Source organism: Elephantulus edwardii, unplaced genomic scaffold, assembly GCF_000299155.1.
Source record: "Elephantulus edwardii isolate Elephantulus edwardi_28Jun2011 unplaced genomic scaffold, EleEdw1.0 scaffold00021, whole genome shotgun sequence".
NCBI lineage: Eukaryota > Metazoa > Chordata > Mammalia > Macroscelidea > Macroscelididae > Elephantulus > Elephantulus edwardii.
The window spans coordinates 25886021-25893231 of record NW_006399771.1 but is presented as its reverse complement, the minus strand read 5'-3'; the positions used below and the strand labels follow the sequence as shown (position 1 = coordinate 25893231).

Genomic DNA, 7211 nt, shown 5'->3' with positions numbered 1-7211 from the left:
TACTTTGTATTTAATTTTTTTATTATATATCTTCACTGCTCTAAAATATTTCCCAATATGAATAAAACATAATTGATATATTAATTCACCTATTAAAGGGTTTAAGGAATTTTTTTGCAATTTTTTTCTTTATAAGCTGTTGAATTTTAGGATTTAGAAATTATGCTATTGGCCTATTACTAAGGAATTTTGCTGCCAACACAAAGGCACATCCTTCAAGGCCACAAGCAGCTCTAAGAGAGAAAGATGAGCAATCTCCTCTCATGAGATTAAGAACCATTTAAAATTGACACTCTGGAGTGTCAATTATGAAGCAGTTCTAATTCAACAGCATAAAATAACAACACATACATCCTTGAGTTCATATGTGAATATTTGTTAATAAAAATGTATATACTTCCTTAATTTCAACTGATTACTCATTTCACTGAAATAACATCTACAGTCAATATTTGTGTTCTTTCACACTCATAGAATACATCCTACCTTTAAATTTCATTGAATCTAGCTGGGATGCAAATTCCATGGTATAAACTCCACGGTGTCTCTAGTTTTTTCATGGTATCATTCTCAGCCTCTAAAACACTACATGAAAGAACAGACACTTAATTGTTAACAACAGTAAAAAGTGAATCTTAACATTTAATTTGCATGCTGCTACGTTCATTTGTACCTAGCCCTGATGGTGCATTTCCTAACATATAAGGCAGTCACAGCTCAAACCACCCTTGATTCCACAGGAAAAAAATATAAGTAATACCCTCTCTTACAAATTTCTAACCTCAGAAACAAGATGGACGGTCACTGTCAGTTTAAACTAATTAGAAAGAAGTGTGTTTAATTTGACTTACACTTCCATTAAAGTGATTGAAACATTCTACTTCCTCACATCCTCATGTTGTTCTGGTGGTGGTGGTGGTGGTTGTCTAGTACTGTCAAATTGAATATGACCCTTAGTGACCCTATGACCAACAGATCTGGACCCTGTACTAGGCTATGCCATCCTCATCATCTTTGACACATTTAAGCCCATTGCTAGTCATTATATCAATTCATTTGGCTGAGGATCTTTTCCACCTTCCCTGACTTCTACATTTCCAAACATGATGTCCCTCTCCAAGGAAAAGCCTCTCCTGACACCATACCCAAAGTATACGAGATTAAGTTTCACCACCTTTGCCTCTAAGGAACCCTCTGGCCACACTTTGTTCATAACATATCTGTTTGGGGGTTTTGACAGTTCATGCACACCACAATGCAGAGACATCAATTCTTCTGTCATCCTTATTCATGTTCTACCTCTAAGTAGCATAGCAAGTGATTGAAAAGACTGTGACCTGAATCAGGTACACCTTTGTCTTCAAACCAGCATCATTGATCCTCAGTAATTTAGAGAGATCCCTGACAGCACATTTGCCCCGTGTAGTATGTTCTCCAATCTCTTGACTGCTGGTACAAATTGTATTGTTGTGGATCCAAGTAAGAAGATATTGTTGAAAGTCTGAACCATTTCTTCATCTATCATAATGATCCAGTGGTGACGATTTTTGTCATCTTGATGTTGAGATGTGATCCATCTTGAAGGCTTTAGGCTTTGATCCTTTGCAGTAAGTGTTTCAAATACTCCTCAGTTTCAGCAAGCAAGATGTGTCATCTGCATAGCATAGATTGTTGACGAGTCTTCTTTCCAATCCTGAACTATGTTCTTTTCAACAGAGTCCAGCTCTTTTAATTATTTGCTCAGCATACAGATTGAATAAATGTGGAGGAAGGATACTATCTGATGTACACTTTGTCAGTAGTAAGCCATGCAATTTCCCCTTGCTCTGTTTGGACAGCAGCTTCTGGGTCTAGGTATAGGTTTGCACAAGCACAATTAAGTGTCCTGGGATTCAAATTCTTCTCAATGTTAGCCATAGTTTTTTGTAATCCATGCAGTCAAATGCCTTTGTGTAGTGAATAAAACACAAATGGATATCCTGGTATTCTTTGCTCTCAGCCAAGATCCATGTGATATCAGCAATAAGATGCCTGGTGCCACAGCCTCTTCTAAAAGCAGCTTGAACTTCTGAAAGTATCTGTGTACTACTGTGATAGCCATTTTGGATGATCCTCAGCAATATATTACTTGCATTTGATAGTAATTCTATTGCTTGATAATTTCTAATTTATGTTGGATCACCTTTCTTGGGAATGACAACAAATAAGGATCTGTCCTCCAAATTTCCTCTCATGGACTGGTAAACACATCTTGTGCTGCAACTATGAGTTAAACCGTGTTAATTGGTATCACACAGATTTCTGAAGTCTTATTTTTTTGCCAATGTTTTCAATGCACTTGAACATCTTCCCTCATTAACATTGGTTCTTGTTCATCCTCGTAGATACCTAGTATTAAGTTCTCTACGTTTTTACCTTTTTAAATGCACCGTCTTAAAGTGCTATCACGTTTTACATTTTCTCGTTATACTTAAAGGTGTGTATTTAGTTGTTCCCCCCATGTATTAATGGTCCTTTTGTATTTCTTGGTTTTTAATTTTTTGTTTATAATCATTGACTAATATTAACTTCAGTTTGCTTGTTTGTTTCTTTATTATCATCACTGGATTCTAGGTGTGAGGATTTTTATTTTAATTGGGGTTTCCCCCCCTATTTTTTGGCTTGTTTGTATTGGTGTGATAGATAACAGCATTTATTTGCAAATAAATCTATGGTTTAACTTTCAATTTATGATGTATTTTGTCATATTTTTAGAAAACAATTCCCCAAAACCAAAATAATAAAAAATTGAAAAAACCACTCAGTGCCCTCAGTCAGTTCCTGCTCATATGGACAGTCCACTGGGTTCCCAAGGGTTAGAGGAGACTTCCCATCTTTCGTCTATGGATGTGTAGTTGGATTTAAAACCCTGAAGGTGCACAGCCTTAGAGATAGCAGTATACCTCAGTAAGAACTATGTCACCAGGGCTCCGAAATGAAAGAGATTTGCCCATTTTCTTATGTTACATGCTTCCCCCCTTTTATTAAAGTATATTTTCTCATTATTGTAACACTTAAAACATCTTTAAACTATCTTACCCTTATTAAATTATCCCGCTATCCATTTGTAAAGATATTCTTTGACATTTTCTCAGAATTTTTAAAGTTTTATGTTTAACGATAGGTCTTTAATTCATTCCAGTTTTTCTTTGTTTATATTGTGAAGTAATATATAATATTATTTTTATTCAGATTATCAATCATTCCAATGTTATATTTTGAATGTCTTGCCCTTTTCTCATTGGTTTTTAATGTCATCCCTGTTATTTATCACAAGGTTCAGCATTGATGTATTTCCAGGCCTCTATTTGATTTCCTCACTCTTTGTGTCTGTCCTTAATCCAGTATATCTGTTTTCTAACCACTACAGATTTATAGCTAATATGATGTTGCACTATCTTCTTCTCTTTTTAGAAAATTCAGTTGTTCATTCTTTATTATTCCTATGCATTTTCAGAACAAGACAGTGGGTTGTTTTTGTTTCTGAGTTTGTTTGTTTGTTTGTTTGTTTGTTTGTTTTGGTGGGATAGGAGATAAAAGCTCTCTTTAATTTTTTATAGATTCTTGTGAAATAGTACTTGACAATTCCATTACTTTTTCCAACTTTATAACCAATTGTATTTGCCATTCATTTGAGGTCCTTATATCTTCTGCCTAATGTATATCTCACAAATAGTAGTTGTTGTTATTGTTATCTGCCATTGAGTCACCTGCGACTCATAGCAACACTATGTACAACAGCCCTAAACTCTGCTCTAACCTGTGCAATCTCGCTGTCCCCGACACACCTACCCTTATTGCCACAGTCACTAAATCAATCCATCTCATATAATGTCTTCCTCTTCTGCTCTGGTCCTCCACCCCAAAGAATGACATCCCTCTTCAAGAACTGGTCCCTCCTTGCAACATGTGCAAAGTATGTCAGACAAAGCTTCAGAATCCTCACCTCAAAGGAACAGCCTGGTTTAACCATCTCCAGGGCAAACCTGTTCATTCTTTTAACAGTTCATGGTACACTCAATACTCTTTCCAGCCCTTCCCCCCGCCCTGGAAAAGCGTGGGCTGCCCTGAGGGGCCGAGTTCCCCGCTGGCCAGCTGTGCAGAAAGACTGAGGCAGAGGAGAGGGGCACAAGCAGCTTGGTCTTCGCAGGCCGGGGCGCCCGTGCCCCGCAGGGACCTCGAGGCACCTCCCGGCGAGCCTGGAAGCTGTATCTCAATTCTCTCCACAGACAACTTCATACTTACATAATGTAACAGAAAAGACGTCACTCATTCAACAAAGAGAAGTTTATTCAGCAAGATGAGTGTCTCTGGAAGCAGCTGTGGAAGCCCTCCTGCAGATGTATCTAATGACTTTAAGGAACTTTGGACAAAACTTAAAGAGTACCATGATAAAGAAGTTCAAGGTTTACAAGTAAAAGTCAACAAACTGAAAAAGGAACGAATTTTAGATGCACAAAGACTTGAAGAATTTATCACCAAAAACCAACAACTGAGAGAGCAACAGAAAGTCCTTCATGAAACCACTAAAGTTTTGGAAGATCGGTTAAGAGCAGGATTATGTGGTCGCTGTGCAGTGACTGAAGAGCATATGCGGAAAAAGCAACAAGAATTTGAAAATATCCGGCAGCAGAATCTTAAACTTATCACAGAGCTTATGAATGAAAAGAACACTCTGCAGGAAGAAAATAAAAAGCTTTCCAAACAACTGCAACAGAAAATTGAAAATGATCAAAATCAAGCAACTGAACTTGATTTCGAGGAAAATGTGATTCCAGATTCACCAATCACTGCTTTTTCCTTTTCTGGAGTTAACCGACTTCGAAGAAAGGAGAACCTCTAAGTCCAATACATAGAACAAATACGCAGTAAACTGGAGCACTCTGTGTGTACAGATGGCAAAGAATTGAGGAACGATCTGAAGTCTTCGACGCATCCACAGCATAATCCTAAGGAAAATGAAATATTAGTGGCTGACACTTGCAATCAAAGTCAGTCTCCCATGACTAAAAGAAATGGAACCAGCAGTAGCTCCCCTCATAAGTCACCTTTTAATTTAGCTACAGTTGTTGCTGAAACACTTGGACTTCAAGTTCAGGAAGAATCTGAATCTCAAGGTCCCATGAGCCCTCTTGGTGATGAGCTCTACCTCTCTCTAGAAGGAGATGACAAAATACAGCCTTTTGAGGCATCTAAAAGAAATAGCAGCAATGCTGTAAGATTTTCAGATGCTGTTTCAAAGACTCCTACCCAAGAAGAATTGACCATTCAGGCATCATCGCCTATATTTGGAGCCACTCCTAATGTGAAAAATAGCTTAGGTGTGAATACAAGTTTATCCTCTTCTTTACTGGAGGTAGGGAAAAGAAAACAGCTTAAAATAGCCCCCTTTGGCAACACTTCTAATTCTAGACCAGAAAAAACAAGACCAAAGTCTGAAGATAGTGGCCTTTTCACACATCAGAATCTTGGGTCTAAAATGAACATAATCATTGGCCAGTCAAGTTCTAATAAACAGATGCTTGTAAATAAAAGTGTAAGTGAATCCATGGATGCACAGGATAGTAATGATCACATTAAAGATGCTGTGACTGATAAACATTTAATGCCATTGAAACCACTGGGAAGTGGAACACCCAAAAGGAAGAAAATCGAGGAAGAAAGTGAACATGAAGTAAGCTGCCCCAAAGCTGCTTTTGATAATGAAAATTCTTTTCCTTTGGATAATGTTTCAGCTGTCAGTGGGGACTATGTGATGGATAAACCTCTGGATCTGTCTGACCAGTTTTCAGCTACTCAACATGAAGAGAAAAGCCAAGGAAATGAGATCTCTAAAAACAATTTGAGGCAAATGACTTTTCATGAGACTTTGAAACCCATTCCAAAGAGTTCTTCCTGGAATCGTAAGGCCGTGTATGGGCGCTGTTTGCTAGCCAGAGAGTGCTTAGAGGACCCCTGTTTACAGAACAGCATCCTCCGGGCCTTTGGTAAATCATCTCCAGATAGTAAAACACCACTTCAAATAAAAGAATAAAACCCTGTCTTCAAAGTCCCTCCACGACCACGTGGAAGTTTGGAATCAGAGAAACTTGATGACATTAAGGTTGCTACCATGTCTCATGAGCCGATAAAAGTGAAAACCAGGTCAACCCAAGGATCCTGTGAACTGACATCAGTGCTTCAATTAAATCCATGTAGAATTGCGAAAACAAAGTCTCTACAAAGCAGTCAAGATGTTGTTGTTGTTGTTATGTCAAGATGTATCCTTTGAAAATATCCAGTGGAGAGTGGATCCAGAAGCAGACCTTTCTCAATATAAAATGGATGTTACAGTAATAGATGCAAAAGATGGCAGTCAGTCAAAATTAGGAGGTGGAGAGACTGTGGACATGGACTGTACATTGGTCAGTGAAACTATGCTTTTAAAGATGAAGAAGCAAGAGCAGAAAGGTGAAAAAGCCCAGGTCAAGAAAGAAAATTGAATGATAGTTTGGAAGATATGTTTGATCAGACAACACACAAAGAATACGAATCCTGTTTGGCAGATAATTTTTCCCTAGGAACAGATGAAGATGAGGATTTGTCAGCTGTCACAAAACAACCAAACAGTAATGATGACAAACATGATAAAATCAAACAGAAAGCACTGGTGGGGCCATATTTTAAGGATGGCGAAAGGGAGACTAGCTTACAAAATTTTCCTCATATTGAGGTGGTTCGGAAAAAAGAAGAGAGAAAAAAAACTGCTTGGACACACCTGTAAGGAATGTGAAATTTATTATGCAGATATCCCAGCATAAGAAAGAGAAAAGAAGTTGGCTTCCTGCTTATGTAGCCAGAAGATGTCTATGGACAAATCATCAAATACTCATATGTGCATTCAAACTGAGGCTGAAAAAAAATGAAAACAAGGCAATGAGGACAGAGAGTGGAGTGGAGCTCCTCGATTAAAACAAGCTTGGAAGCAGAAGTGGCATCCACTTCCATAATAGCTTGCCTCTGGAAAACCCTATGAACCTGGAAAAAGGATGAAAGACACACAAGTGTTGAGGTCTCTTCTTCATAGAGTCTCTATGAGTCGCCTGTGACTTGACGACACTTAACAACAATTACATTAACAGAGAGAGAGAACAGCTGGTCCAGTGAACAGAAAGTGATGCTACCAAGCCAAA

At 38.1% G+C, this 7211-nt stretch overlaps 1 protein-coding gene and 1 pseudogene across 1 annotated transcript in view; both read left to right on the top strand.

Annotated features, from left to right (window-relative positions):
• TRHDE (thyrotropin-releasing hormone degrading enzyme) overlaps positions 1-7211 on the top strand; it is a 789161-nt gene that overhangs the window by 532420 nt on the left and 249530 nt on the right.
• The window catches only part of LOC102857481, a 13975-nt pseudogene continuing 11103 nt past the window's right edge, over positions 4340-7211 (top strand).